This window comes from Natator depressus, chromosome 4 (assembly GCF_965152275.1).
Source record: "Natator depressus isolate rNatDep1 chromosome 4, rNatDep2.hap1, whole genome shotgun sequence".
NCBI lineage: Eukaryota > Metazoa > Chordata > Testudines > Cheloniidae > Natator > Natator depressus.
Genome location: NC_134237.1, coordinates 58,780,237 through 58,802,543, shown reverse-complemented (window position 1 = coordinate 58,802,543; position 22,307 = coordinate 58,780,237). Strand labels below are relative to the sequence as shown.

At 42.6% G+C, this 22,307-nt stretch overlaps 1 protein-coding gene and 1 pseudogene across 10 annotated transcripts in view; both read left to right on the top strand.

The window, feature by feature from the left end:
• FBXW7 (F-box and WD repeat domain containing 7) overlaps nucleotides 1-22,307 on the top strand; it is a 279,362-nt gene that overhangs the window by 106,766 nt on the left and 150,289 nt on the right. The window lies entirely within an intron of this gene.
• LOC141985846 (small ribosomal subunit protein eS27-like) lies at nucleotides 9,743-11,562 on the top strand (annotated as a pseudogene).

The following is a 22,307-nucleotide window of genomic DNA, read 5'->3' as shown; positions in this document are numbered from 1 at the left end:
AGATTCTTAAACCTTGGGTTGAGTGCTGTAGCTATTTTTAGAAATCTCACATTGGTACCTTCTTTGCATTTTGTCACATCTGCAGTGACAGTGTTCGTAAATCGAACAACATGTGCTGGGTCATCATCTGTGACATTAAATATATGGCAGAATGCGAGTAAAACAGAGCAGGGGACATGAAATTCTCCCCCAAGGAGTTCAGTCACAAATTTAATTAACTCACTATTTTTTTAACGAATATCAGCAGCATGGAAGCATGTCCTTTGGAATGGTGGCTGAAGCACGAAGGGGTATTTAAATGTTTAGCATATCTGGTACATAAATACCTTGCAACACCGGCTACCAAAGTACCATGCGAACGCCTGTTCTCTCTTTCAGGTGACATTGTAAATAAGAAGCAGGCAGCAGTATCGCCTGTAAATGTAAACAAACTTGTTTGTCTTAGCGATTGGCTGAACAAGAAGTAGGACTGAGTGGACTTGTAGTCTCTAAAGTTTTACATTGTTTTATTTTGAGTACAGTTACGTAACAAAAAAAATCTACATTTGTAAGTTACACTTTCACAATAGAGATTGCACTACAGTACTTGTATGAGGTGAACTGAAAAATACTATTTTTTATTATATTTACAGTGCAAATATTTGTAATAAAAATAATATAAAGTGAGCACTGTACACTTCTTATTCTGTGCTGTAATAGAAATCAATATATTTGAAAATGTTGAAAAACATCCAGAATATTTAATAAATTTCAGTTGGTATTCTATTGTTTTGCAGTGCGATTAATCACAATTAATTTTTTTAATTGCAGTTAATTTTTTGAGTTAAGTGCGTGAGTTAACTGTGATTAATCGACAGCCCTATTTATAACCATTGAACACAGATTGTCAACATTATGTGACAAAATATACGATTTAAATAGCCTTAAATCAAACTCTAATAAGTTTTCAGGCAGCATTTTTACTTTGCCTATCTGTAAATTTCAGTTGTAATTGATGGAAATATTTTTTGTGGGTTTGTATATACAGTGAAATTGACATTTACTGATAGAAGTGAAATCCTTTCAAGCCTATATAAAAAGAGTTTTTTAGGGTTGCTGTGTAATTATCTTTCCATCCCTTCACTGAGTTTTACAAATTAAATGTGTGGGCCTCATGAGTCCCTGTTTTTTGCAAGGAAGGTTCTGTCTGCTGTGCTCTCCCTTTAACTATTGAAAATAGAAGATGTATCTCCTTCATGTTGTTTATAGTTATTCATCCTTTCTTTCTCTTTCTGGTGATGTATTGCTATTGGCATTCCCATTGTAATGGATTTGTGAACTTTCCATGCAAGGAAGAATACAAAAATTTATCTTAGCTTACCCTAAAATGTCGTCTTTTCTTCTAGCGAGAAAGTGCATAGATCCATCCCTACCAGCACAAGTTTTAACGCTCCGAGGTTAGCCTTTATGTTTTTATATCTCCCCTGTCCCCGTTTGTCCCTGAGATTTGTCCACTGGTGTTAGGGATGGAATTTGAAGTTGTCTGCTGGGAAGGAAATGTTCGTATGTTTTTCTTGCTATGCTTAATTACTTGTTTAATGCGTAGGGGGAAGTAGCTCTTCAGAGCAGTTTTAGAAGTATCTCAAACTGGCTAGGTCTTTTAGCCACTTTCAGCTTGTCTTGACTGACAGGTCTGGTTCTGCCTCCAGGACGAGCAGAGCGGGAAGGTCCACTGTAATCATCTATGGACTTTCCCATTAGAAGAAATAAAATTTCAGGTATATTGAGATAAATTTTCAAGTTATGATTGCAAGGTTTCTGCTTTCTTTGCAAGTCATGGAATAGCTGTTCTTCCTGTTCTACATAATGTGATTATAAGCAGTGCTCTCATTCTCTACTTATGCTTATTTCAACTGAAGGTACTGCTTTTGGAAAAATGGGCATTTTTGCTGTTTTGTTTCTTGCTTCGTATTTTGCTGCCTGTCATAGGATAACAGTTGACTGAGTAAGTAAAACCTGATTTCCCCACAACCAAACCCCTCCACCAATACCAGTCATGAATGAATTGTAAATTAAAATGCGTACCCTACTGTACTGACAAATGTTCTGTTGTTTTGCCAGTTCCAACCTTTCCCTGATCTGCAATGCAAGTTTAGTTTGGCAGATATCTTGCTGTTGTGGGATTACTGTACGTTTTCAGACCTAATATTTTTAAATTAGCCTAAAACTTTGTGAAACATAATATGCCAAACCTGAAAATAGATATCATTCGTTCATTCTATTCCATTTTGCAATTTGAAAAACATTACTCAGAGAAGAATTTTATAATTATTGGTTTCTAGTTTCCTTGCTTTACCCTAAATTGTTAACATTACTGAAACTAGAGCATCTTTTCTTCATTGGACCATGCAGATTATGAACCTAAAAAGAAGCACAAGGGCCAGTAATTCAGAAGAATCAGTCTTTATCTGTGGACCAGCCCTACAAAACTTTGGACCTTTGACTAGGTTGGCATTACAAAGTGGGTGTCCTGCTGATGACAATGGGAAGCTTGTATGAAGGCTGGGGATAGATTATGGCTCTTATTGAATTACTTTTGTTGTGCTAATCCTGTAGGCCAGGTCCCCATTGTGCCAGAAACTAGATAAATATCTAATAAAATAGGCAATCTCTGCCCCAGAAGAGCTAACAATCCAATGTGAGACTACAGGCAGCAGGCAGAAACAATGAGTAGACCTGGGGAGCGCACAGAAATAATGAAATGATATTGATCAGCATGATCAAGTGTGGTAGCATTCCAGCTGCCTAAGTATTGTTTGTTGTTTTCTTGGGGCCTTTTTGTAGCCTTCACATATGAGAAAGATTTGAGAGAGGACAATGAGGTGATTTTGGATATTTATAGAAAGCTGCTCCCATGAACGAGAGATGGCACGGGAAAAATGCAAAGGTGCCTGTTGGAAAACTTTTTAAAAAAAAATTGTGGAAGAATGGAATAATTTGCGGAATGATGGTTGAGGTCATTGTCTTGATACTGTATTAGAAATGATAGCTAAGGCAGGAACAGTCTGTGAAGGACTTCAAGTTTAATTAGCAAAGCTGCTGTTGCATTTAGTATCAGTGGGGAACACACATAATGTGGGTCATCCACTACTCCAGTTGTCCTTTATTTGGTAATTTGTATATGCAAATACCTAATTTGTGTACCCATTTGGGGTAATTACATGCATAAATTAAGTATTCAGTTACACCATAAAGAAAAGGAGTTCTTGTGGCACCTTAGAGACTAACAAATTTATTTGAGCATAAGCTTTTGTGAGCTACAGCTCACTTCATCGGATGCATTCAGTGGACTTCCGTCATCCCCCACTGTATAGGAAGTTTTAAATATAATTAAATTAGGGAATTGAATTATTGGTCTTTATGACCATGTTCTTTTCTTTTGTGTGCACAAAGCCAATTTATCTAGAAACAAAATAAACAATCCAGTGCTAATGTTATGAAGTATCCATTCCTGCTGTTGCAGCTGTTACTAAATATAAAAATATGTTATGCTAGCTAGAGCATTTATTTCTGAGTCCTCTTTTCCTAAACTCTGCATAATAAAGTAGATCAATAATGCACTTTCTTGGCTATGAGTGCTGCACAGTTCTTTCCCTGCCTATAGAACCTCTAATCATTTATCTCCTGTTACTCTCCTCCTTCGGTCTTATGCTGTACCATGTACTCTACATTTCATGCCTCTTCTCCGTATGGTTCTTCTGCCCTTCTCCTATGCTGCCTTATATAACTGGAATATTCTCTCTGATCCTCTGTGTCAAACAGCTTCTCCTTCATATGCATTCTCCAAACCCACTTTTTTCCACATCAAACACAAAACTTTCCTGTGCTAATACTTTGAAATAATTACCTTAATTAAAGTAAAAGGAACTAACAGGAGGCAGATGCATACAATTTCAAGCAAGTAATTACATAATTTTATTTAATGTAGTCCTTCACTGTGCCTTGCTTGATGATCTCAACCCTAGAATCTAATAAGTTGAGTAATGTGGGTAGATATATAGATTGGTAGAAAGTATTGTAGTTAACTTGAAGTAGTGGGAAAGGATTGTAGAGGTCAGGCTAAAACATTTCTATTGGGATTTCATATTAAATATCAGAATGTGAAAGTAAGCTGATGGCTGTGTGTGGAAGTTGAAACTTACATGTACACCATGAGAAGCAAACTCTAGTAATATTCTGTTCAAATGTTCAGAATCTATAGGTGCAAAACTTTCAGTAAAGTGCTTTGAGTGATACGCTGGGCCTTTCAACCACTGAGTGTTGTTAGTTCAAGTAGTAAATGATAATACAACAGCAATGTAATGTGTGAGCAAGCTAGGATGAGTTCATTTTCTAACTCCATTGTAGGGAGGCATTAACTCTTTGGGAACAATACATTAGACATCAGGTGTGTTATTACTTGTTTTGCTGTTGCTGTTATTAGCTGAGCATCCCAGAAGCACTGTAAACAGCTCACAAAGCAAGTAAAGACAGCTGCTTCCCAGAAAAGTGTAAAATCTTGATTTGTCATGACACAAATGGGGTACATAGACAAAAATGGAGTGAAGCGGGTGGAACAACCAAGGATGAAAATATGGTTACTCAATGAAGTATGTACTCATCTAGTTGGTTAGGCTTTTTAAAAATGCTTTGACCATATAAACTATGCATTCAACTGCCCTTAATTTGACCAACTATGAAAATCTTCTATCAGATTACTTAAATCCCAGGTAACCTCGTTGGCATGAGTCGTCCCTTTTATAAAGACTGAGAGTGAAGTCTATTCAGCAATTCAGTGAGCCATCAGTTCAAAGCTTGATTCATGACAAGCAACATTCTGAAATATCCCCATATCTGCTGTGGGGCAGGAGCTGATTCTGTGTCTGTCTTGATATATTATTCTGGATTAGAGTTGAGATTTTGTGTTCATTTTCACTTCGATTTATACATTATAAATAAAGTAAACAAAACAAACAAGCCAAAGTGCAGGTTTTTTTGATTGACTCTAATGTACCTTCACGCTGATGTGTGCCAGGGATTCTACCCACTTTCATTTAAGGAACATGAAGTTCACAATTGTCATATAAGAGACCTATTCATTCATACCCTTTGTTCTTATTGTGTTATGGTCTTTTTCTTGCATCTTATAGGAGATTGTAGAAGTTCTGGCCTTTGTCTAATCAGTTATAATCTTAATCAATGCAACATGCTTTTGAGAAAAATCAATGAGCAGGTCCTAAGTACAGCACAACAAAATGGGACCAAATTCTGCAGCAGGCACCCCCAATTCTTTGGCATTCACTCCTAACTTCTTCATCAGTGTTAATTTATTATATCTCAGTGAAATACCTTCTTCACCAAACAAGAATTACAAGTAATTTTTTCTCTTTGAAAATTTGTGATATCTTGATCATTTTGTAGTTCATTATGCATGTAGATGAAGTAGTTGCCAGCAGTTAGTCTTGAGGGGACAAACCTTGGGTTCCATTATAACATGGATCTAATTCCTTTAATAGAAGTTAGCTATAGCAAATCCACATATCTAACAGGAATTAGATCCATGTTATAATGGAACCTGAGGTTTGTCCCCTCATCCACTGATGTTGTAATATTGTGCTATCAACATTTCCATTATAACTTCTGTAGATTAAGTTTACTGCTTTTTTTTTTGCACTTATGTAATTTTTTTAAATGACTGAGTTAAATTATATTTTGTATGCATATTCTAAAATGTTCTTTTCTCTGGGTATTTTGAGGTGCATATGTAAAGTTTTAAAAATTGTTTACAGTAAATCTGCAGAAGTTTTTTATTTTCCAAGTAGTATTACAAGGCTTTATTACCGGTCAAAGCAAAATCAACGTTCAAGATCATAGTATTTCAGAGTTTTTATTGTCTGGGTAAATGTGTATATATATTCTATGTGCATCATTTACCCAGACAATAAAAACTCTGAAATACTATGATCTTGAATGTTGATTTTAGCTTTGACCGGTAATATAAAAAAAAAATAGAAGTGAGAAATGTCTTCAGTGAAGACTATTTATGCATCTTTGACTTAAAGCATTCTGTTCATATTTGGAAAAAGTAATGGGGTAGTTATTTTGAAGTGCTACGTTTTATCATTGTGTGAATCATCTACCATTGATGAGTACTGATAAGCCCAGGCCTGCTTACATATAAAATATTGTCATGGAGAAAATCAGGGCAAAAAGGGGAAAAATGTTTAGAACTAATGGACAAGATTTTGTGCATAGTTGCTGTCCTGTAAGCATTTGGCTGTACTGCCAGCTTACTTGCTATGGACTATGAAAGCGGGTCCCCCAAGTATGTCTACACAGCAACTAGACACGTGTGTCTGGCTTGTGCTGACTTGGGCATGTGGGGCTTGAGTTGCGAGAGTGTTTTATTGCATTGTAGATTTCTGGGCTGAGGCTGGAGCCCAGGCTATAGGACATAGCAAGTAGGGAGGGTCCCAGAGTCTGGAATTCTACACAGGAATGAAACAGCCCCGCAGCCTGAGCTCCACGAGCCTGAGTCAGTTGATACAGGCCAGCCACGGGTTTTTCTTTGCTGTGTTTTTCTTTGCTTGACAGTGTTGGACCTCACAAAAGTAATTTCAAGCTCAGACAGACTCTGATTAATTTAGCTTAGTCCCACCACCTCCTTTTCAGTATTTATACTATACCAACCCAGTTAAGTAGGCTTAGGCCTGGTCTACACTACACAGTTAGTTCAACATAAGCTGTATTAGGTTGAGTTAATCATGTGTGTGTCTACACTACTGAGTCCCTTCCATGGACCTAAAGGGCTTGTAAAGTCAACTTCTGTACTCCACCTCCGCAAGAAGCGTAGCGCTTGAGTTGACATCCACGCGTCGACATGGGGCTAGTGTAGACACTGCATTGTGCAATTTGAATTAATTTGGCTCCAGCTAGAAATAAGGACAAGAGAAGGGGGAATTTTTTTCGCTCTCTAGGGTTTTGCTGTCTTGCGGACCTCAGTTGAATCATGGCTACATTCTGAACAAGCTACAAGTGATGTAACACTCCTACTGAGGGCTCTATGATGATGGAAATAGTAAAGCAAGCATTTGTCTCCACACAAGAAGAATAGCAAATAATATACCATTATAGTTATGCTAGTACAATTCCTTTATTGTGGATGCAGTTAGACCAGTATAAAGGTGCTGTATATTGGTACAGGCCAGTCCTGCACAGGAATAGCTATACTGGTATAAGGCACCTTTTTACCAACAGTAACCTCATCCATACGGAGATGGGGGTGGGAGGTGGTACCAGTACAAAAAATGTGTGTAGAGCAGGCCCAAGTTATCTAGGTAGGTTTCTTTTGACAGCCTTAAAGGGGGAATGTCAGTTCATTCCGTCTCATCGTCTGGCTAGTGTATGGCAATTTCATACGCAATTTCCAGTCACACAATCACAATTAACCAGATTCAGATCCCTAGTACTCTAGTACAATATACACAGACTTCCTGAGGACTGTAAGTTGAACTGAACTCTGGCAATCTCTGTAAGCCTGGTCCTGGTTCCAGGTTTTTAAATCACAGACTGTGTATCTGTATTCAGTCTCTTGCACCCATTGTTCCTGCATCTCTTCCTGGGCAATGATTTTTCAGTTAAATAATTCCTATTCCATCTCTTGAGTCAGTGTCTTATCTTAGATGCATATATGGCCCTCATCATTGCAGTATCTTTCATGCATCTCACTCTCTCTTCCGCATCTTCACAACACCTCTGTGAGGTAGGGAAGTACTAGTACCCCCATTGTACAGATGGAGAACAGAGGCACGGAGGGCCAGATTTTAGAAGTATTTAGGTGTCTAAAGATGAAGATAGGTGCCTAAATCCCATTGAAATCAATGAGTTAGACAATTGTGTGCTTTTGAAAGGTGCCTACTGGGGTTATCATCATGTTTTGGTCCCTAAATACCTTTAAAAACCTAGCCTAGGAGGTTAAGTGGCTTGCCTGAAGTCACATAAGAAATTTGTGATGAAGCAGAAACTTGAACCCAAGTTTTCCAAGTCATAGGCTAATGTCCTAACTACTGGACTATTCTGCCTTTCTGTCACCAAAACAAGGTTAGCGGTATCACTTTAAACATATTAAATAGATGATAATTCCAATAATTTCCACTTCTCTGGTAGCCTACGTGAGGGATTTTCACTGGGGCTTGGGCAGGGCCAGGGCTAGGCTGTCAGACAGGAGTTTGGACTTCATCTATTTTCACACTTGGCAATTTTGCATGCTGTTTTTCAGCAAGTGTCTTGTTGTTTATGAGGTCAAACTTTAGATCTATGCACCAGATGATGATGTACATCAGAACATTCTGTGACACATTTCCTGGTGATGCACAGAATAAAAACCACTTTATTCTCCTTACAGTTTGATTCTTTGTATGTTGAGAGGAGTTGGGGGAGTTCGGATGCCCATGAGTGGATTTCTCTCTTCTGAAGTAGTCTGTAGAATCCTTAATTTAAGCCAAATGTTAAATCACTAAAACCAGAGGAATGTCAATGGATTCTGCTGTTTCTTAATAATGTATGAGGTATATTGATAGGCTTCAGCAAGACTGATGAAAGTTTATCCTGTAGTTCTCCTTACTACTCCACCCCTCTACCCCCAGCTTGTATTTTTTTTTTTTTTAAAGTAGAGGCTGGAGATCTTGCAGGTGGATTTTGAAGTGTTGAGGCAGAAACATTTTACAGGTTCATTGATTAGCTTTCAGAGAGCCAGCTCTAAAATTTAATTCCATTGTTGAAGGTGCATTTTAGAAGAAGGGAGCTGCGGATTATTCTTCAGCATGTACTATACGAAATCTTCACTGAATATGCCAGGCTGCGCAATTTATAAAGCATGAATTTGGCCACTGGACTAGTATATACCCTTTATAAAAAACGAAATAGCTGCATGGACGGAGGATGCTCAGGGGAACAAGGCAGGGGGCTGAGCATGTGCAATGTGTGCAGCCTACCTCTCCTTCAAACCTCTGGTAAAACAGACGAAGTGATGTTGCATATGTGAAGTGCATTCTCCACTCCCACTCCTTATTCTTACTCTCCCTCCCAGCCCCCTATCTTATAACTCTGCTAAATTTCATTGTCAACTTTTCATGCTATATTTCAGCTTTTCCCCAGTTATTTTGATGCTAGTGATAAACCATTTTTACATGCACACGTGCATGTGCGCACCCACTGTTTCCAGGGTTCTTTTGAAATTCAATTATTACTCTTTGTAAATCACTTTGAGATCCTTAGCTGGAAGGTGCTGGTGGTGATTCCATGACAAACTTTTCTGGCTGTCATTTCCTAGTAGGAATAGGGGGGAAATTAAGATACAAGAATTTTCCCATCTACTAGGACATTCTTGATTTGTATAGTAAACCAGTATTTGACATGCTGATTTAAAAAAAAAAAACAAGCTGAAAACTTTAGAAACTAAATGAAGTAATGACTCTTACTTATGATCAGATATTAATGTGCTTACAAGTGCGTTGGGCTACATAACCTTTTGTATTGTATATTTAGCTTTAGATTTGTTAACGTTATTGACTGGCTGTTCATGCAGCTTTGTAAATATTGATATCTTATAGCTTGTGCTTTGTCCCTAGTACCAAATGCATAAATCAGTGGTTCTCAACCTATTTACCATTGTGGGCAGAGGGGATGCGTGCGGGGGGGGGGACGGGGGCGGAGGATGTGGGGTCAAGTGCCTCCCAAGATTGGCCTGCTGAGGGTGAGGGAGAAGGGCTCTGTCCTCCAGGATGGTTGGATCCAGTCCCTGGCAGCCTGGCCTGGGTAGCGAGTGGAGAAGATGGGGACCAGCTGCTTCTCATGCTGGCCGCTCTGGGTCGCTGCTCTGTGCAGCATAGCAGCTTCCTGGGAGAGCCTGGTTGGGGAGGCGGCGGCTTCTGGCAAAATCATGGAGCAGGTCCTCAAGGAATCCATTTTGAAGCAGTTGGAGGTGAAGGTGATCAGGAACAGTCAACATGGATTCACCAAGGGCAAGTCATGCGTGACCAACCTGATTGCCTTCTACCTCCAAGCGAACATGCCTCTGGCGAAAGATCTGCTGCATCCCTCCCCTGAGGAGAGGAGAAGTGGAAACACAAGAAGAAGCATCTGCTCCAGAGTCCAAACTCCTATTTCATGGACGTGAAGTGTCCAGGTTGCTATAAAATCACCACTGTATTCAGCCATGCTCAGACTGTAGTTCTTTGTGCTGGCTGCTCAACTGTGCTTTGCCAGCCCACTGGAGGAAGGGCAAGGCTTACAGAAGGATGCTCCTTCAGACGAAAGCAGCACTAAACTAAAGTGTGTCTGAGATGGGTGGGACTACCTGTGCAGTTGGCTGCACAGACAAATACAGATGATTCAAGGGCATGGGATTCAGCCACAGAGCAACATTAAGTGTCAAGATGTGAACAGAAGGCTTTAAACACGTCTCTAGAATGTGAGGGGAGAACATGACTTTCATACTGTCCCTGTAGCCTCACCCATCTGACTGTCAATAAATTTTGGACAAAATACCAAAAAAAAAAAAAAAAAAAAAAAAATCGATAACTGGCACTGTGGGTATGGGGAAAGCGGTGGATGTGATGTATCTTGACTTTAGCAAAGCTTTTGATACAGTCTCTCACAGTATTCGTGCCAGTAAGTTAAAAAAGTATGGACTGGATGAACGGACTAAAAGGTGGATAGAAAGCTGGCTAGACTGTTGGGCTCAATGGCTAGCTCAATGGCTCCATGTCTAGTTGGCAGCCGGTATCAAGCTGAGTGCCCCAGGAGTTGGTCCTGGGGCCGGTTTTGTTCAACATCTTCATTAATGATCTGGATGATGGGATTAATTGCAACCTCAGCAAGTTCGCAGATGGCACTAAGCTGGGGGAGAGAGGTAGATACGCTGGAGGGTAAGGATAGGGTCCAGAGTGAGCTAGACAAATTGGAGGCTTGGGCCAAAAGAAATTTGATGAGGTTCAACAAGGACATGTGCAGAGTCCTGCACTGAGGAAGGAAGAATCCCATGCACCGCTACAGGCTGGGGACCGACTGGCTAAGCGGCAGTTCTGCAGAAAAGGACCTGGGGATTACAGTGGACAAGAAGCTGGATATGAGTCAGCAGTATGCCCTTGTTGCCAAGAAGGCCGACGGCATATTGGGCTGCATTAATAAGGACATTGCCAGCAGATCGAGGGAAGTGATTATTTCCCCTCTACTCGGCACTGGTGAGGCCACACCTGGAGTATTGTGTCCAGTTTTGGTCCCCCTACTACACGAGGGATGTGGACAAATTGGAGAGTGTCCAACGGAGGGCAACAAAAATGATTAGGGGGCTGGGGCACATGACTTACGAGGAGAGGCTGAGGGAACCAGGGTTATTTAGTCTACAGAAGAGAAGAGTAAGGGGAGATTTGATAGCAGTCTTCAACTACCTGAAGGGGGGTTCCAAAGAGGATGGAGCTAGGCTGTTCTCAGTGGTGGCAGATGACTGAACAAGGAGCAATGGTCTCAAGTTGCAGTGGGCGAGGTCTAGGTTGGATATTAGGAAACACTATTTCACTAGGAGGGTGGTGAAGCACTGGAATGAGTTACATAGGGAGGTGGTGGAATCTCCATCCTTAGAGGTTTCAGAGTAGCAGCCGTGTTAGTCTGTATTCGCAAAAAGAAAAGGAGTACTTGTGGCACCTTAGAGACTAACATTTATTTGAGCATAAGCTTTCGTGAGCTACAGCTCACTTCATCGGATGCATTCAGTGGAAAATACAGTGGGGAGCTCTGTGTATATAAATCTCCCCATTGTATTTTCCACTGAATGCATCCGATGAAGTGAGCTTTAGCTCATGAAAGCTTATGCTCAAATAAATGTGTTAGTCTCTAAGGTGCCACAAGTTCTCCTTTTCTTTTTTCCATCCTTTGAGGTTTTTAAGGCCTGGCTTGACAAAGCCCTGGCTGGGATGATTTAGTGGGTGTTGGTCCTGCTTTGAGCAGGGGATTGGACTGGATAGCCTCCTGCGGTCTCTTCCAACCCTAATATTCTATGATTCTGCTCCCTGCCCGGGCCCGGCTGCTGGGGACAGGGGCCAAGTGAGCCGAAGTCTCCTCTTCCTCCAGCACATTTAAGGCTCACTTGGCCCCTCAGAACCAGGCCCGGGGAGGGCGGGGGGCGCGAGCTGGCCACTGCATACACTCCCAATACCTCAGAACTAGGGAAAGATGGATCCCTAAAGAGGCTATCTTCCATATCAACATATGAGAGCTCAGAGCAATTTGATACACTTCCCACCACTTCTACATCCACATCAGGTGCCACCTCATCAGAACAATGGTATATTATATCAATCGTCAAGGAGAAGCAAGATCCCAGTCCTTATGCACTAAAGCCAGAAAACTATGGAATTGGTGCATATCATACTGCACACAGATTTCAGCGATTTATCTACTGAGATTAAAGATCACAGTGGTGGATTCAGTGCGAGCTGAACAATAAGGATTTTCAAAAGGTATGTCTTACCTGGGGTCATCCACAGATATCTCTCTTTAACTCCATCCAATGCAAAGTGCATATATAAGAACGTAAGTATAGCCATATTGGGTCAGACCAAAGGTCCATCCAGCCCAGTATCCTGTCTATCGACAGTGGCCAATGCCAGGTGCCCCAGAGGGAATGAACCTAACAGGTAATGATCAAGTGATCTCTCTCCTGCCATCCACCTCCACTCTCTGACAAACAGAGGCTAGGGACACCATTCCTTACCCATCCTAGCTAACAGCCATTAATGGACTTAACCTCCATGAATTTATCCAGTTCTCTTTTAAACCCTGTTATAGTCCTAGCCTTCATAACCTCCTCAGGCAAGGAGTTCCACAGGTTGACTGTGCGCTGAGTGAAGAAGAACTTCCTTTTATTTGTTTTAAACCTGCTACCCATTAATTTCATTTGGTGGCCCCTAGTTCTTATATTATGGGAAGAAGTAAATAACTTTTCCTTATTTACTTTCTCCACACCACTCATGATTTTATCTGTCATATCCCCCCTTAGTCTCCTCTTTTCCAAGCTGAAAAGTCCTAGCCTCTTTAATCTCTCCTCATATGGGACCCATTCCAAACCCCTAATCATTTTAGTTGCCCTTTTCTGAACCTTTTCTAATGCCAGTATATCTTTTTTGAGATGAGAGGACCACATCTATACGCAGTATTCAAGATGTGGGCGTACCATGGATTTATATAAGGACAATAAGATATTTTCCGTCTTATTCTCTATCCCTTTTTTAATGATTCCTAACATTCCGTTTGCATTTTTGACTGCCGCTGCACACTGCGTGGACGTCTTCAGAGAACTATCCACGATGACTCCAAGATCTTTCTCCTGATTAGTTATAGCTAAATTATCCCCCATCATATTGTATGTATAATTATTTTTTCCAATGTGCATTACTTTACATTTATCCACATTACATTTCATTTGCCATTTTGTTGCCCAATTCCTTAGTTTTGTGAGACCTTTTTGAAGTTCTTCACAGTATGCTTTGGTCTTAACTATCTTGAGCAGTTTAGTATCGTCTGCAAACTTGGCCACCTCACTGTTTACCCCTTTCTCCAGATCATTTACGAATAAGTTGAATAGGATTGGTCCTAGGACTGACCCTTGGGGAACACCACTAGTTATCCCTCTCCATTCTGAAAATTTACCACTTATTCCTACCCTTTGTTCCCTGTCTTTTAACCAGTTCTCAATCCTTGAAAGGATCTTCCCTCTTATCCCATGACAACTTAATTTACATAAGAGCCTTCGGTGAGGGACCTTGTTAAAGACTTTCTGGAAATCTAAGTACACTATGTCCACTGGATCCCTCTTGTCCACATGTTTTTTTGACCCCCCCCCCCCCCCTCAAAGAACTCTAATAGATTAGTAAGACATGATCTCCCTTTACAGAAACCTTGTTGACTTTTGCCCAACAATTTATGTTCTTCTATGTGTCTGACAATTTTGTTCTTTACTATTGTTTCAACTGATTTGCCCGGTACTGACGTTAGACTTACCAGTCTGTAATTGCCAGGATCACCTCTAGAGCCTTTCTTAAATATTGGCGTTACATTAGCTATCTTCCAGTCATTGGGTACAGTAGCTGATTTAAAGGACAGGTTACAAACCATAGTTAATAGTTCCACAATTTCACGTTTGAGTTCTTTCAGAACTCTTGGGTGAATGCCATCTGGTCCCGGTGACTTGTAACTGTTAAGTTTCTCAATTAATTCCAAAACCTCCTCTAGCGACACTTCAATCTGTGACAATTCCTCAGATTTGTCACCTACAGAAAATGGCTCAGGTTTGGGAATCTCCCTAACATCCTCAGCCATGAAGACTGAAGCAAAGAATTCATTTAGTTTCTCTGTGATGACTTTATCGTCTTTAAGTACTCCTTTTGTATCTCGATCGTCCAGGGACCCCACTGGTTGTTTAACAGGCTTCCTGCTTCTGATGTACTTAAAAAACATTTTGTTATTACCGTTTTGAGTTTTTAGCTAGCTGTTCTTCAAACTCCTTTTTGGCTTATTACATTTTTACATTTAATTTGGCAGTGTTTATGCTCCTTTCTATTTACCTCACTAGGATTTGACTTCCACTTTGTAAAAGATGTCTTTTTATCTCTCACTGCTTCTTTTACATGGTTAAGCCACGGTGGCTCTTTTTTAGTTCTTTTACTGTGCTTTTTTTAATTTGGGTATACATTTAAGTTGAGCCTCTATTATGGTGTCTTTGAAAAGTGTCAATGCAGCTTGCAGGGATTTCACTCTCGTCACTGTACCTTTTAATTTCTGTTTCACTGACCTCATTTTTGAATAGTTCCCCTTTCTGAAATTAAATGCCACAGTGTTGGGCTGTTAAAGTGTTCTTCCCACCACAGGAATGTTAAATGTTGTTATATTATGGTCACTATTTCCAAGCGGTCCTGTTATAGTTACCTCTTGGACCAGATCCTGCGCTCCACTCAGGACTAGATCAAGAGTTGCCTCTCCCCTTGTGGGTTCCTGTACCAGCTGCTCCAAGAAGCAGTCATTTAAAGTATCAAGAAATTTTGTCTCTGCATTTCGTCCTGAGGTGACATGTACCCAGTGGTGAGCTGGAGCCGGTTTGCACTGGTTCGCGTGAACCGGTTGTTAAATTTTCGACCAGTTTTAGAACCGGTTGTTAAAAATTGTTATGGCTCCCTGAGCTCCTGGCCGGGGAGGTGCTCCTTGACCTCCCGGCCAGCCCCTCCCCTGCCTTCCCCCCTCGCACAAAGCCTCAGCGTGCTGCGCCGCCGGCGCCAGCGCTCTGGACCGCTTCTGGGCAGCTCTGCAGCTCCTGCCGCTTTGAGCAGCATGGTAAGGGGGTGGGGCTGCGAGCTCCAGCGGGCAGCACGGCATCCATACACGCTGCCCTGAGCAGCATGGTAAGGGGGCTGGGCCGGGGCTGGGAGGAGGGGTTGGATAAGGGGCAGGGAGCGGTTGGAGGGGGCGGAGGTTCTGGAGGGGCGGTCAGGGGATGGGGAACGGGGAGGGTTGGGTTGGCGTGGGAGTTCTGGGGGGTCTGTTGGGCAGGGCCGGTGCAACCACTAGGCGGACTAGGCAGCCGCCTCGTACACCAAGTGGTTGGGGGCGCCAAAAAGCGGTGCCCCCCGCCCCCAATTTTTTTAAACAGTGGAGCACAAGGCTGCTGCTGCTCCCCAGCTCCGCACCGCCCCCAGGACTCTCAGTGGTGGCTGCCGCTGCCACCACTGAGAGCCCCAGGGGCAGCGGGGAGCCCGGCTTGGCCCACGGTGTGGGGAAGAAGGCGCAGCTGCTCTCTGCTCTTCGGGCGGAGAAGCTGGGTGTCTATTCCACCTGCAAGGTATCTAGCCGGGCCGCGGAGAGCCGCATGTGCCCGCGGAGCGCTGTGGGGTGGGCAGGTCCTCTCCCTGGCCTGGGGAATGGTGTATGTGGGAGCAACCTGGGCACCCCTCCCCCAGCCAGTGCCACCCCTTCCCCCTCCACCCACCTTCTCCCCTGTGCACCTTCCGTCCCAACAACCTACCCTGTCCTACCACTTTTGCCTCTGGGCAACCTTCGCCTGGCTACCACCCCCAGCTAGCCATGGTCACCTTCACCCCTGCATCAACCTCGGGACCCCTCCCCGCCGCCTGCCATCTCCCTCCTGCCCACTCCTCCCTTGTGGAAACCCCTCCCTGTCACCTTCACCCCCCTGCAACAACCCCAGGCACATACGCACCCCCACCTGCAAGACCCTTGCAACAACCTCCTCCTGCCCACTTCTCCAGTCAATATGGGGATAATTGAAATCCCCCACTATTATTGAGTTCTTTATTTTGATAACCTCTCTAATCTCCCTTAGCATTTCATCGTCACTATCACTGTCCTGGTCAGGTGGTCGATAATAGATCCCTACTGTTATATTCTTATTAGGGCATGGAATTACTATCCATAGAGATTCTATGGAACATGTGGATTCATTTAAGATTTTTATTTCATTTGATTCTACATTTTCTTTCACATATAGTGCCACTCCTCCTCCCTCCCCCTCCCGCACAACCTGTTCTGTCCTTCCGATATATTTTGTACCCTGGGATGATTGTGTCCCACAGATTGTCCTCACTCCACCAGGTTTCTGGGATGCCTGTTATATCAATATCCTCCTTTAACACGAGGCACTCTAGTTCACTCATCTTACTATTTAGACTTCTAGCATTTGTGTACAAGCACTTTGAAAACTTGTCACTGTTTATTTTTCTGCCCTTTTCTGATGTGTCAGATTCTTTGTGAATGTTTCTCATCTGATCTGGCCCATACTTTATCCTCTTCCATCCTCTCCTCCTGACTAAAACCTAGACAATCTCTATCAATAGACTCTCCTCTAAGAGAAGTCTCTGTCCAATCCACATGCGCCTCTGCAGCAATCGGCTTTCCCCCATTTCTTAGTTTGAAAACTGCTCTGCAACCTTTTTAGTGCTAAGTGCCAGCAATCTGGATCCACTTTGGTTTAGGTGGAGCCCATCCTTCCTGTATAGGCTCCCCTATCCCAAAAGTTTCCCCAGTTCCTAATAAATCTAAACCCCATCTCTCTACACCATCATCTCATCCACATCTCATTGAGACTCTGAAGCTCTGCCTGCCTTCCTGGCCCCGCGCATGGAACTGGAAGCATTTCTGAGATGCCACCATAGAGGTCCTGGATTTCAGTCTCTTTCCTAGTAGCCTAAATTTGGCCTCCAGGACGTCTCTCCTACCCTTCCTTATGTCATTGGTACCTCCATGTACCACAACCACCGGCTTCTCCCCAGCACTACACATAAGTCTATCTAGATGCCTCGAGAGATCCGTAACCTTTGCACCAGGCAGGCAAGTCACCATACGGTTCTCCCGGTCATCATAAACCCAGCTATCTATGTTTCTAATGATCTAATCTCCCATTACTAACACCTGCCTTTTCCTAATGACTGGAGTTCCCTCCCCCGGAGAGGTAACCTCAGTGCGAGAGGATACCCCAACATCATCTGGAAGGAGGGTCCCAACTATGGGAAAGTTTCCCTCTCTTCCCGTTGACTGCTCTCCTTCTCTGGGCCTTTCATTCTCCTTACAGCGCAGAGGCTGTCTGACTGGAGGTGGGACAAATCTACAATGTCCCAGAAAGCCTCATAAGCATACCTCTCTGCCTCCCTTAGTTCCTCCAGTTCCGCCACCCTGGCCTCCAAAGCCCGTACACGGTCTCTGAGGGCCAGAAGCTCCTTGCACTGAATGCACACATACACCACCCGCCCACAGGGCAGATAATCACACATGCTACACTGAGTGCAATAAACAGGATAGCCCCCACTCTGCTGCTGGGCTTCTGCCTGCATTTTCTCCTACAGCTACCTTGGTTAATGATAGGGTTTTTGTTTAAATCAAGAAGTTCTGATTATAGTTTAGTTTAAAGGTTTTAAAGAATGGCAAGTGTACCTCGCCCCCTTTCCACTCATAGTCATTACTTCACTACATCCTCACCCTTGCTTCCCTTCCAAGGTTTCCTCATAAATTCACATCATCTACTGTTGTTTTATCCCATGCCTCACTCTTGGAAAGAAGAAACAAGCCTTCATATGCTTGCCTCCTACTTAGAAAGGACTAGGCCCATCAGGGTTTCATGCTAGCTTTTCATCTCAGTTGCAGAATGTATGAAAGGAGAGACAATTTCCACTCAACGATTATCCAAACAGGTTCCAAGCTGCATCTTAAATTGTTACAAAGCCTCAGGCATTCCCCCCCTCCACTGGCCCCCCACCATACCCTTATATCAGGGCACAACGGTGTCTAGGGGGAAGGCACAGACACCGCCCCCCCCCCCCCCCCCCGAGCACTGCTGATGAAAATCTCTGAACAAGAGTGCATGGGCATGTGCATATCCTGACATGGAGCACCAGAATTCCAATTACTGTATGAGGTAAGTAATTTCTCCCTTTTGGCAGTGCTCTGCTTGCTATTTTATGGATCCTTTGGATCCTTTTAATATATGTATGTATATAAAACCCCTTTTAATATATGTATGTATATAAAACCACACACACACACACACACACACACACACACACACACACACACACACACACACACACACACACACACACACACACACACACACACACACACACACACACACACACACACACACACACAGTTTCCCCAAATTCTCTCTTCATCAGCTTGCATTTATTAGACATCTTTTGTCTTACTATTAAATATACTAACTAGAGGAAAGATATGCCTGTTATGTAAGGCACAAAAGATTCCAAAAATTCTGTAAGAAACTTATGGTTTCTTTGAGTTTTTGCTAATTTTATATGAAAGGTTCTTATGTAAACCATAGGATATAAGAAAACAGAACTAAAGGTGTAGATGGTCAATTAGATGGAATATAAATTCTCTGGAGGAAGAACCTGGTACTCCTATTTCCTTGTAAAGCATCTAGTAAACTATATCAGTAGAAATAGTAAATAATATTAATCGGTCTTTGTATATGTTTAGGGTAAAAAATATAAAGCACACTGTATAAAAAACTAAGTAGTAAATAGAAGCATTCTGTGAAGAATTTCATCTTTTAAAAAGAAGGAAAAACTCTGGAAAAATGTTTTAAGCTCTTTACATTTTAGTTTAAATAAAAGAATTAAGGCCAGAAATAGATTACAGAGAAGTTGCTTATAGAATAATGGTTTGCAGTGGTTTCTATTTTCTTGCTCCCTCCGTTAATTGCTTTAATCCTGTCAGCCTATCTCTTAATACATGATAACGTGATTCTTCATGGTCAGTGCTGGTACATACAGAACGTCTCAAAAATATTTACATTAACTTTTTGTTCTCCATAAATAACAGTGTAGCACAAACTAAAAAATTCTTGTTCTGGACTTTTGGAATTGCACTCAAATAATTTGAGCATGCAGTGACCATATTACACATACAATTGAGATAATTGTGCCACTATGACCAGCTATAGTCATGCCCCGTTGGGATAATGATACTGACCTCCTTTGTAACGCTCTTTGAAATCTACTGATGAAAAACGCTATATAAGAGCTAGATATTATTAGTCATTTGTGACTAATGTGACTACAATTACCATTATTGTACATGTGACTGTGGTAATTGCATGCACAGATTATGTGCTCATAACTTTAATGCTCAGGACCCTAATTTTTAGTTTAAATAAAATCAAGTTAAATAATTGATTCTAATCTTGCTTTGCATTTGTACTTATTTTCTAAAAAAGATTTATTCTCATAAGTTGATAATTATTAAAACATATTGATTTACAACTAGCTATGGCCTTCACACTAAATTTGATACTACTTTTACTAATTAGGAGGATATTGATACATTTATTTAAGCTATTTATATATTTAACATACTTTGATTCAGATACTTAATTTTTAAACATTTTATTATGTTAGAAAATGGTGTATTTGTTATTTACTAGATTATTTTTTACTCATTTGCATCAAGCTCTTTGGTTGGAAATTGAAATTCAATTAAATACATAAAACCAGCTTTTTTTTAAAAAATGATTTTTTATTAGTTAAACCGGGAAAAAAAGTTTTTAACAAAAATGTTTTGCATTTAAAATTAACTGATTTATTAAGCAAAGCAAGTATTATCTGTAGTTAGCAAATGAAAGCTTGTTTCTGACCACCATATCCTTCAGGATTTTAGGACTAGTTGATCTCATTGTCTCGGCCCTAATTTTTAGTCATAGATTGAAAAAGCAGGAAAGCTTGTTTTCCTCTTACAACTCCCAGTTAGTTTCTTAACTTTGAATGAATTGATCATTAAATTGAACTAGTTGAATTAATTGATCTGGAGAAAATATTCTCCTGCACCTGCAGAAGAGTCTACTGCTTAAAAAGCTGATTTAGCACTTCAGCAACTCTGGTTCCAGATGCTTAGCCAGTGACTTCCAGTAGCTTAGTAGTTTGATTTTCTTTAAAACTTCGGCAGAAAACAATATTCCTTAATATTTTTAAAATTTATTTTAAATGTTTGTAATAGATTATAGTAAGTTTAAATCTTAACGTAGGTTGTCATAATTTCAGATTTTTTCTGTGGGTTTGTTTTTTTAAAAAAATTTAATTAAAATTAAATAAAACCAGTTTTTAAATCAACCCCAAAAAGTGCACCTCCTTCCATGTCGACGGCGGCGCCAGGGCTCTGGTCTCGGTGCCATGGTTCCTGATCCAGGGTGAGCCCACAGGCCTCCCTCAAGGAGGGAGAGGTATACCAACACCTGGGCACACGCACAGTAGTCCGCATCTGACAGACCCCCGAAGATAACGTCATGGAGATCGTGCGGGACACGGCCCAATTGACTCCTCCCTGCTTGCGCCCTGGGAAAAGATCAACACCCTCAGTACCTTCCTGATCCCCCGCATCTCCTTCGTCCTCAGGGGTCGGCCATGGCCAAGGTGCCGCTGAACAAGGCTGACAGCACCATCAGGCAGCTGGTGAGGAAATGGCTCTACCTTCCCCAGAGGGCCAGCATTGATATCATCTATATTTCTCATAGGCAGGGCGGCACCAACGTGCCTTGGGTGGGTGACCTGTGCGATGTGGCAGTGATTACCCACACCTTTCACCTTCTCACATGCCCGGACCTGACGGTGAGGAGCATCATGGATGGCGCCGGACGGGACGTGGTCAGGAAACTCATCGCCAGGGCCCCCTCTGAGCAGGATGTCGCCACCTACCTCAGCGGCTCCCTAGAGGCTGAGTTCGGGAGAGAGCGGGGAGACCTGTCCTCTCTCTGATCCCATATCTGCAACGCCTTGAGACGTCTAGAAAAGAGGGCTGGCTGCTGCTGGAAGTGGTGTGAGGAGCGCCGGGAGCTGGGAGTACTTGTGCTGTGCATCAAGACCTCGGACCACACCATCATCACCCCGACCGCCAGAGCGATGCTGAAAAGGACCCTGAAAGATGCCATCCGCTGCCACTACACCGAGAACCTCAAGTGGAAGCCGGACCAGGGCCAGGTGTTCGAGATGACCAGCACCCACTTCCTCCCCGGGTGCAGCTTCACCAGGTTTGCCGACTGGCGGTTTGTCCACTGGGCCTGGCTCAACTGCGTTCCCCTCAACGGAGCCGTCCGCCATGGAAAGCGGGACAAGCACTGTAGGAAGTGCGACTACCCCAACGAGACCCTGTCCCATGTCCTGTGTGGTTGCCAGCACCGCTCCGCAGCCTGGTGGCACCGCCACAATGCCACCCAGAACTGGCTGGTGAAAGCTATCCCGCCGTCCCTGGGGAAGATCACTGTAGACTCAGCCATCCCTGAACCGGACAGCCAACTGCGACCTGATATTGTTGTGACCAATGTGGAAAAGAAGAAGGTCCTTATGGTGGATGTCACGGTGCCATTTGAAAACAGGTCCCCGGCCTTCCTTGAGGCCTGAGCTTGGAAGGTGTTGAAATACACCCCGCCAGCCAACAGCCTGAGAGCCCAGGGCTACAAGGTTCAGATCCACGCCCTGGTTGTGGGAGCCCTGGGTGCGTGGGACCCCCACAACGAACCGGTGTTGAGAGCGTGTGGAGTCGGTCGGCGCTATGCCCGGCTCATGAGACAGTTCATGGTATCCAACACCATCAGGCGGTTCAGAGACATCTACATGGAGCACATCATGGGACACTGTCAGTACTAGGATGAATAAACGATACCACCAGTCAGGGAAAGTAACCCACTTCCTTCCCTGACAAACCAAGAGACGCACCGCACC